Genomic DNA, 9,112 nt, shown 5'->3' on the forward strand with positions numbered 1-9,112 from the left:
AGATGATGATTTCAGTATATTTGGGCGTGGGTGTATATATATAATTATATATATAGAGGCTTTTGGGCGAAGAAATACTAATTGAAGGAGGCTGCAGGAAGGGGAGTTCGAGTTGTCTTTGGTCATTATCGTGATGGATATGGGCTATTTTTTAGTGTCTAGCCGCCCCCCTGATATACAATGATTTGTTTTTTTTTTTTTGGAAGAAATGATTTGGCATATTTTAAGTAAATACTTTATCCTTATGTGTATGGATTTTCTTTTTGTGCTTACTGGTGACAGGAACTAATCGTGGTCTTTTGTGACTGTCAGGTCAGTATTTTGTAGTGATTTTCATTGTGAGATCGGGACTAGGCTATTAAAGGAACTAGATAAAAAGTTCCATTAGGAGTTCATATAAAGGGTGTAACATTCATTTTTTTTTTGTTCAAACATGCCATTTTCTATCTTGGGTAATTTGTAACAGTATTACATGAAAAATATTTTACATGGAATCTATGGATCACAAAACCATTATGTTGACTTGTGTCGGATCAGAATCATAACACTTGTCATCCTTTTTTTTTTTCCCTTATGTGAACTAATCCCTGCTCGGAGCTCCGCTGTTTTGTTGTGTTCAACTTTGTTTTTATTTCGCATTTTCCATACCTGCAGGTGGTGCTTTTGCATCCCCTCCATTAATTAGTTAATAAATTACATTTACATAGTCAAAAAGAAAAAAAAAAACACAACAACACTATGGAAGCAGATCCTCAGAGATACGAGACTGTCTTCTCTTTTTAATAATTATGTTTATTATATTATAAGTTTATAGTTATCATTTCGTTAGTGCGCCTTTGGCCATTCCTTTTTATATGCTTACGGTTTCTAACTTTCTTCTCTTATCTATTCCCTTTTAGATATATAAATCTTATTTGTAAAGGAATTAAAAAAAAAAATTCATCGTCATCATTATTATTTCATTAGTACAATTTCGGTGTTCTATTATTTTAACTTCTTCTTTTTATGTAAGAATTTAGGAAGCGTGTCGTCATTTTACAAATGAGACTTATTTGAGATGTTTGCACAGCTTCATTGAGTAATTTGCCTTGGTTTGATGAAGCTTTGAGGTTTTACCTGGAAAAATGTGGTTTCGTAGACTTATTACCCATTTGTTTTTATATCTTGTATCAGGTCATATGATAAGGTCATGGACCATTTCCACAGGTAATGTTGTTAATAAATCCAAGTCGAGGTGCATCATTGAAATAAGTAAATCAATTATTACAATCTTTAGGCTAGTGCCCTTTTAGCTCGTATACTGATGACCAACAACTTTAGGGGACTTCAGTTCTTCAAGCAAAGATGTGAGGTCAGAATGAGAAGATCCTCCTTCCCCTATGGTTATCTTAGCCATCTTTGAAAGCTCTCTTGCCCTAACCCTCGTCTCCTTTGCTCCTTTTCCCACCATGACTCTCCTCGCTGCCTTCTCCACCCTCTCCCGCCACCGGCCACGTCACCATGGCACCCCGGCAGAGATGCCTTCGAGAGTCGAGTTCCACCCACAATGCGTCACAAATCCACCAACTGCCCTGTGGTCGAGAATCAGCACTTGGGGAGCCCACCCCCTTATACTTAGGCCCTTCCCTTGCATCTTCTCTTCATAACTATTTATAAGATCATATAAACAACAAAATTTCATTAGTCACATGAATAAATTTAATTGATATCGCTAATTAAATTAATATTCTACATAGAGGTATTCAAAGTACATATACATACCCTTGGGGAAGCCACTCTTCTTTCCCTTCCTCAACACTCTCATCCCCTTCCTCAACACTCTCATCCTTCTTCACCACCCAAACAAATTGCTGCCCTGCAGCCTCCAGCCCTAAAGCAATCTCATGGAGCTTAGAAACACTGAAGTCAGTCATACTCCCGAAGCAAATATTAACCACCGAGTCAGTCTCCTTTGAATCTAGCCTCTTCAAGCAATCATACTCGTCGATGTTTGCTTTGTTTCCTATCCCCAAATTGTCCATGATCCCTTTATTGCATAAAGAGACTGGACAGACCCGCCACGACCGTCTCCCTAAGGCATTTCCATAATGATCTGCACAATCGGGTTCAAGCTCATAGAAGCTATTCATGACCTCTCCGTAGCTCCTGAGCTCCGCATCCATCATTTCAAAGTAGAATTTTGCATTATCTGTTTCTTCCCTGATAAAATTCGGTAGTCGAGCTCATGTCATATTGATCTCCCCCGTTTAGATCAGGAAAAACATTAAGAATTTTTTTTTGGCTTGGCAGTATATTTCATTACGCACCACAAGTATACGTGCACTGCACTAATTACCTGGAAAGTTGGGGATCAAGAATGGCTCGGAATCAGACGAGACGTTGACATGCGGCTTATGGAGCCTTATGCACTCCATAGCCCTGATCGAGAAGTGGCTCGTTCCGTGGAATGCAAGCCTAGGAATGCCAAACTTTTGGTGGAATGCAAGCCTAGGAATGCCAAACTTGACAGCAAAATCCTCCCTTTTGGTGGAATGCAAGCCTAGGAATGCCAAACTTGACAGCAACATCAACTATGTTGCTGTCAAGTTTGGCATTCCTAGGCTTGCATTCCACCAAACTGTCAACATCAACGTTGACAGTTTGGCATTCCTAGGCATTCCTAAACTTAGAATTTGTTCCCAAATTCATCTAAGTTGCTAGAACAATCTAATTGATGACCAATCAATCAAATAGCATTAAGATTGGAAAAGAATAAACACAATCATTAATCAATAAACAAAGAAGCAAGATCACTTATTGAGATTAAACCTAAGTTTCATGGATATCCTAGGAAACAAACTTAGCTCATAGTAATGGAGTTCAACAACCAAGAATTCGAAGAAAACATAATAGAACGCAGGAATAAAGAAGAATTGAAAGAAAACTCGACCGATCTCGGGCTTGGGTCGCCTTCGTCTTCTCCTTCATCTCCCGTCGCTCTCCTACGTTTTTCCTTGCTTCCTTGGTGTCAACTCACCTCATACATTCAGCCTAAAAGGCCTATAAATATCCGCCAAAAGGAATCCCTAAAAATTCTCTATAAAATCTCATATATCAATTGCCGAAAATAAATCAAAAACTATCTAAATAATATTAATTCTTTCTAGCTTAATCTTCAAGTCTTTCCAAACCAAAAGGTCCCACAATTGATGTCTTCACGTTAAGAGATTTCCCAAAATAGTTCCAGAGCATAGATGCAGCTCGGGATAATTTGCTGCGGCAATTCAGTAATTCGCTGCAACAAACATATAAGTTGCTATAGCAAAATCACATTTTGCCACAGCAATATAAACTCCAGAATCAGTCGCGAACTTTGCAGCAATATGTGAACTCTCTTATTGCCCTCTTCTGACTTCCTAGCCTCAAAACGCAATCCTTCGAGTTCCTCGAAACTCCAAATGACAATCCTACCAAGATTAATACGACATCAATAACAAAATATTCATAGAAATAATCAAAAACCAACTAGAAACGATTCAAAATATACCTAGACCTACTAAATCCAAATTAACATTAAAACTACTAAAATTAATCTAAGAAATGACTAACTCGAAGTCCTAGGATGCAAATATAGCCCAAAATGCGGTTATTTAACTCGGTTTTTGCCGAGTTATCAAGGAGCGTATCGGAGATCAGGCAATTGGGACGGTGCTCTTCCATCAACTCCTTGAGCTGCTTATCGAGCATTCTTAATTTCTGGCGCATGTCAAGTGAAGTGGTAGACTCGGGCAACTTTATGGTCACAATGCAAATATTGAACCCAAGCTTCTGAGTCCTCTCAATAGACCTCTGAATGGGCAGCTCATTGTAATGGGCTGCAAGCAGGGTCGACTTGACTCCTCTCATTGAGAAGAGCTTCGCCATGTCGATCATCAGGATCACGTGACCCTTGGCCGTGAAAGGGAAGAAGAAGAACTGGAGCTTTGAAGTACTGTTGTCAGTACCATTCATCGTCTTGCCTTAACTGCCCATAGTTACTGATCAATATACTGAATATTTATGGAGAATATTACGGAAATGAATTGAAGCATATGTCTGCAAAGGTAACGCAAGAGGTGACGAATAGAAGAAGTGGGAGAAGAATTCGACTTCGACTTGTCTAAGTTGTCGAGGTTTCTGGGCTTATATTTTAGTGTTTAGTGACTCCGCCGATTCCCATAGAATATGGAGCTACATTTATATTTTATTGTGATGCATATGGGGTATGTTTTGACCAAGACTTTGTCGAGATGCCTAAGGGTTATATGCTTAGTCCCTCAGGATCTTGTGCGGCCTCTTTAATCATCAGATCGACTGCTTGTGTTGTGAATTGATCTGATAAAACAAGTTGTTTTGAAGGCTTAAAGAAGTCGGAATATGTTGGTCTGTTGAAGAAAACAGAGACAAGCTTCCAACAATAATTTACTAAGGATTCAACATTCACCCGATATGTTTTTTTCGGATCGGACTTGCTATTTCCTGTTGTCTTAGTACAAACCACAACATTAGCAGAAATACAGGATTGGGACGGTAGCAGCAGCGTCACAGCCACCAGCTCCAGAAAAATCAACGGCGTGGTTCATTATGCTGCCATCGGTCTTATATGGGTAAATAAATCGTATGGTTGATTCTGAGTTTGTTCTTCTTCAGAAACTAATTTTGATTGAAATAAGTGATACAATATTTCCATCCCAACTCCTACTTGTGATAATCCATTACAATACACGGGATAATGCTTAGCTAATTAATGAGCAACAACCTTAGGAGACTCGAGAGACTCAAGCCCTTCGGGCAGTAACGTGAGATCAGAATAAGAAGATTCCTCTTCCTCCACAGCCCTCTTAGCCATCTTCGAAAGCTCTCTGGCCTTAACCGTCATTTCCTCTGCTTCTTCCCCCACCATCATTCTCCTCACCGCCATTTCCACCTTCTCGCTCTCGACGCTGTCCCCGACATGTCTAATCCATTGCTCGACTCCCACTGGAACTCAGATCCTCAGCGCCTCTGCTATGAGCTTTTCGCTGTAGAACTGCTCCGCCGCCACCGGCCATGTCACCATGAGAACCCCAGCAGAGATACCTTTGAAGGTCGAGTTCCATCTGAAGTGCGCCATAAATCCACCGACCGCCTTATGGTGTAGAATCGGCACCTGGGGGGCCCACCCTCTTATGATTAAGCCCTTTCCTTGCATCCTTTCTTCATAACTATGTAAGACATAAACAATGAAATTTCATTAGAAACAAGATATTGATATTGTTAATCAAGCCAATGTTCTATACATGGAGATTCCACGAAGTAGTAAGGCTTGCCCTTGGGGAAGCCACTCCTCCTTCCCTTCCTCAACACTTTCATCCTTCTTCACCACCCAAACAAACTGCTGTCCCGAAGCCTTGAGCCCCTTGGCAATCTCATGGAGCTGAGAAGCACGGAATGCCGTTGTACTCCCGAAGCGAATTTAAACCACCAAGTCAGCCTCCTTCGAGTCTAGCCGCTTCAAGCAATCGTGTCCTTCCACGGTTGCCCCATTCCCCCTCTTCAGCGTCTCTTCCGTGTCCTGATTGCAAATAAAAAGTGGACCGATACGCCACGATCGTCTACCAAAGACATCCCCGTAGTGATCTGCTTAGAGGGGTTCAAGCTCTTAGAAGCTGTTCATGACCGTAGAAGCTGTTCATGATGACTCCTAGCTCCGGGACTCTGTTTCCATTATTTCATTATGGACCTTAGTGAACTCTGTCTCTTCTCTGACAAAATTTGGAAGTTGAGTACTTGTCATCTTGATCTCCCCTGTTTAGATCAGGAAAGCAAAGATACTAGAGCATTTGTATTCATGAGGTGTGGCAGTGTATATTCCATATGCAACAAACGACAATTATCACATTAATTACCGGGAAAGTTAGGGATCAGTTCACAAAAGGCTCGGAATCGGACGAGACGTTCACATGTGGCTTGTAGAGCCTCGTGCACTCCAAAGCCCCCATTGAGAAGTGGCTCGTCACGTGGAAAACAAGCCTGGGGATGCCAAACTTCACGGCAACATCATTTGTCCAAGGAAGGAACACGTCGGAGATCACGCAGTTGGGGCAGAACTCTTTGATCAACTTCTCGAACTGCTTGTCAAGCATCCTTACGGCCATCAAATACTTCTGCATCATGTCTAGTGAAGTCATTGACTGGAAACTCTGGCAGTGCTCGGGCAAACCCACCTGACCGGGAAATTAAGACGTTCAAACTACAGATGAAATGCGATGCGAATCTTCCTTAATTTTGAAAGATGAAGAAAGAAAAATTGATAATAAAGTGCCCCAAAACTAAGAAATCACTGTGAAGACCACGTCTGATAGTCTCATCGTGATCTTATACGAACTCACTGAGAACATAAAAGACATATTCCTGGAAAAACTCCGACCAGTGTTTTGCTGTTGTGAAACAATATTAATAGCCGCTAATTCTTACCTCTTTAAGTGGCAATTCCATGGTGACAACGCTGATATCGAAGCCGAGCTTCTGAGTCCTCTCGATGGACCTCAGAAGTAACGGCTTGTTGTAAGGGGTCGTGAGCGGGGTCCACTTAACTACCCTCATGGCAAAGAGCTTCGCCATGTAGACCATTGGATCATACTGCCCGGGCCGAAGAAGGGAAAGAAGAAGATGCGGTACTTAGAAGCAGCATAGTTAGTATCATTACACCTCTCACCTTCCGTGGCCATGGTTACCCAACAATCAATGCAATGTATGATACGTAACTTTCTCTAAGAAAAACAAGAGTCTGGGTGAATCAAGGATGAAGAAGGAGATCGAGAATGACGATGAAGTATATGCGTCTGTGCATATATATATGAATGCATCGATGGATCGAGGTGAAATTCCCGTCGGCAGAGAACACTCAAACTAGGGGAGTTCGAATTATCTTCGTTGTGATGCGTTCAGACGATTTTTCAGTTGTTGGTCTTCCCAGTTGTTTCCTAAGACAAAACAAAGAAATATCAATCTCTTTGATGATTTGGTACCTCTTGACTGATTCTACTTTAGAATTTTATTAGGGACAAGTCATTATTAGTGTCTGCTACGATTTTTGGTCTGACAAGCCATTTTCTTTTTCGGTAATATCTGATGCGTCATTACATATGAGACCTCTGATGTACGCTTTTTTTTTTTGGGTAACTGATATATACAATATTTTTTCGAGCAATAAGCACAACATATAAATGACCGTTTGGATTCAGAGTTAAAGTTACTTTGATTTTGATTTTGATTTTGATTGTGAAAAATGACAAATGAGATGTGATTATAAATTTGACTTGGGAAACGTGTGTTTTTGTTGTGTAGTGTGTTGAGTTAAAGGTAAAGTTAAAATTTTTGAATTGGGAAATGTGTATTTTTGTTGTGTAGTGTGTTGAGTTAAAGTTAAAGTTAAAGTTAAAGTTAAAATCAACTAACTCTCAATCCAAACGGGGTAAATTTCTTTCAAAGTCTCCGGTGTACTTATTTTCATAATTTCCCTGAATCTGAACCTCAACCTTATATAATTCTGAACTTGTCCTTGAATTGAGCTCGATTTGAACACGACAATCATCGAACTTTACCAGCAATTTTATAAGTGTTATGCTTCTACATTTTTCTTGGAATAAGGACATGGAAATGGCCCAAAACAAAACAAAACACATATTGGATATTTCCATCTACAATACGTCCAACTCAAGGTGCATTATTAAAATCAGAAATTGCCATTCACCCAAAATAATCAGTAATTAGGGGCAAACCCGCGGCATCAAAATTTTTCTTCAATTTTTTATCCATCGTAATAGTTTGTGTAATAATCAATATAGAGTATAATCAAAACTAACAATAAAACTACTTATTTGTAAAAAAATATGAACTCCGTGTTAATGGTAAATAATCTATTTTTTCAAAAGATGATATAATTTTATCATATATGATATCATTTTTCTTTTTATGTTATGGAGTGTGTTTTGAATGTTTGAATGCATTGTTTCTGAATGTACTTATAGCTTTGCTCTTAAAAGAAATAGGTATGGATAAAATTTGAAAATATTATTAAGTAAAGGAAGACATGATGAACTTTAAGAATATGAATTTGCTTGTAATTTATTAATATATGAAAATAAACTAACAACGAAATTAATTCTCTTCGTCGGGTCTTCTTACACGGATAAATGAAGAAAAAGTAATACATGTAATTCAAAAGTATGTATTTAATTAGCATTATTTTATAAGAAAGATACAATATAGATGAAGAAATTTTGTGTTGATGAATGAATATTTATAAAAAGGGTAAATTGCACTGGTGGTCCAAAATATTTTACAAATATTTCATTATAGTCCAAAAAGTTTTTTTCGCTACATGATAGTACAAAATGTTTCAAAGTTGTTTCATAATGGTTCAAACCGTCAATTGGCTCTAACGCCGTTAACATTTTGCTGACGCGGCGCGTCCTATATATCACTTTTGTTACGTGGAACCAATCATAGTGCGCTACGTCATTTAAGAGAAAATAAAAATTAAAAAGTCCAAAAAAAATACAAAAAAATAATAAAAAACAAAAAACGAGTAAAAATTTAGAAAAAAATATTTTAAAATATTTTTTTATTTTTAAAAATAATTTAAATAATTTTATAAAAAAATTTAATTTAATATTAAAATTATTTTTAATTTAATATTAAAATTATTTTTATTTTTATTTTTAAAATTATTTTTAAAAGTTTTAAAAGTTTTAAAATTATTTTTAGAATTATTTTTAAAAGTTTTAAAATTTTAAAATTTTTAGAATTATTTAAAAATTTTCGGCCATGTCAGCAAGGAGGTGACACGTACTAGCCACGTCAGCGTCGGCTTGACAGAGTTAAGCTCAAGTTGACGGTTTGTACCATCATGAAACAACTTTGAAACATTTTGTACCATCATGTAGCGAAAAAAACTTTTTGGACCATAATGAAACATTTGTAAAACATTTTGGACCACTAGTGCAATTTACCCTTATAAAAAAGAAAATTAAACATGGGATATATGTATAACTCTTCAGAAAAAATAAAATAATAGAGAGAATAGAGTAAAATGATGGGATAACCCATA

General features: G+C 37.9%; 2 pseudogenes; both read right to left on the reverse strand.

The window, feature by feature from the left end:
• Positions 1 to 1,212: 1,212 nt before the first annotated feature.
• Positions 1,213 to 4,011, reverse strand: LOC116195840 (annotated as a pseudogene).
• Positions 4,012 to 4,642: 631 nt separating this feature from the next.
• LOC116195839 lies at positions 4,643 to 6,943 on the reverse strand (annotated as a pseudogene).
• Positions 6,944 to 9,112: the final 2,169 nt, after the last annotated feature.

Source organism: Punica granatum, chromosome 2 (assembly GCF_007655135.1).
Source record: "Punica granatum isolate Tunisia-2019 chromosome 2, ASM765513v2, whole genome shotgun sequence".
Taxonomy (NCBI): Eukaryota; Viridiplantae; Streptophyta; class Magnoliopsida; order Myrtales; family Lythraceae; genus Punica; species Punica granatum.